This window comes from Hippocampus comes, unplaced genomic scaffold (genome assembly GCF_001891065.2).
Source record: "Hippocampus comes isolate QL1 unplaced genomic scaffold, H_comes_QL1_v1.1 scaffold45, whole genome shotgun sequence".
NCBI lineage: Eukaryota > Metazoa > Chordata > Actinopteri > Syngnathiformes > Syngnathidae > Hippocampus > Hippocampus comes.
In genome coordinates, this window is record NW_017805783.1 from 552,354 (window position 1) to 554,040 (window position 1,687).

A 1,687-nucleotide genomic window follows, 5' to 3' on the forward strand; every position below is an offset into this window, starting at 1 on the left:
ATATTTTTTTTTTAATCAAACGTATGAGGCGCCCCTGGCAATGTGTTTAGGTGAGCTGGAGTCTCTCGCAAATGACAAAGGTGGTAGTGTACATGTACTCACACTCTTTACTGAGAGTCTTAACTAATTTGTTTCCTGTTTTTAAGTTTCTTAGTGACTGTTTATTTACTGTCAGTTCCACACAACCCATTTCGATAACTTGGCACAAGGTACTGCACACAAAATAGTTTGCAGGTTTTTAGTGCGCATACTGAACCAAAGTTGTATGTTGTAGGTTTGAGTTTTATCCTGGCAAAACATGTTCTCATAGCTTTACTAACTTTCTGAAGTTGAATTGAGTCACACAAACAACAAAAAAAAGGCGAAATTATCTGATGATAAAATAAACCTTCCCTCTCTGGGATTTTTCAGATTCAGACTGAGAATTTAACGGCAGAATGTTTTGAGGCTGGCACAAGACAACCAATTCCCCTTGGCTGGGGAATATCTTGCGACTTTGAATCTGTTGCCATTGTCGTTACTGCTTCCTTGTTCAGTCGTATAGATTACTGATATCCCCGTTTGCTATGCCTTCAAAGTCCCCAAGATCTCAACCAATCGAGAGCTCACCCGCTGTTGACTTTACCCTTCTCCAGCTACGTCTTGTTTACATTGTGTCGTCATCCGCGAAGGATGATGACAAGGCGGATGACAAAGAAAGGAGTCGAAAGTACAGTTATTAATACTGAAATGTATGGAACTAAAGCAAAATATCAACTGAAATATACGGTATATATATATACCGTATATTTAAATATATACTCGAGTAAAGTATGGATGCCTGTAAAATGAACTTAGCTTGAGAACAAAGTCTCTGTACTTTGTTACTTGCTGCCACTGGTGAGAGGCGGGTACACCCCTGAGCAAAGGTGACCTGGACTGGACAACCAGCCGATTGCGCACGCTTTGTCCAGCCAGCATGGTGACATTTGAGCATGTTGAAAAATGAGATGCCAGCACATACCGTATGTCATTTCAGGATTCAAACTCATTATTGTTGTTCTACCAATAACGATGGTCAATGTATTGTGCATTTACAGGTTGTTTCTAATTCCATTGTTTTCTTTGGCACTACAGTATTGTTTTGAAATACGAGCATCCAAGTTCGACCTCCATCTTGTAACGGATAGAATTTGACCTCAGAGTATTTGAGGAGTACAAGTAATGTTGCTGCATAGACAGTTGGTGTTTTCTTTATTTATTTTTTAACAAAATGACATCATCAACAATTAACCAAGGTTGCATTTGACAACATTTTCAGTCATTTTTAGAAGATGTGTGTGAAGTTGCATTGGTCAACATTTCAAGACTTGTAACTGGAAACAATCCCAAAGTGGTGTTCAAAACCGAGCTACGTCTACACTGATGGATGTGCGTAAGATCTATACAAAGACAACATAGAACAAAGAAGCATGAAGTGATGAGGCCTGGTCAGGCGCCAAGCAAAGGAAAGTGCTGGAGCCAGTCGTAAGCAGCCCCATTGTTCATCGTGGCAGGAGGGCCAGGTCACGCAAGGATGAGGATCATCACCAACGTGTCATCAGTGATTATTTCATGGATATGAAAGCAATACACACCTAGTGTGCTTTCTTTGGCTTGCTTATAACAATGAGAAAAAAAGACTTGTGTGGTTAAAGGTAACACAATC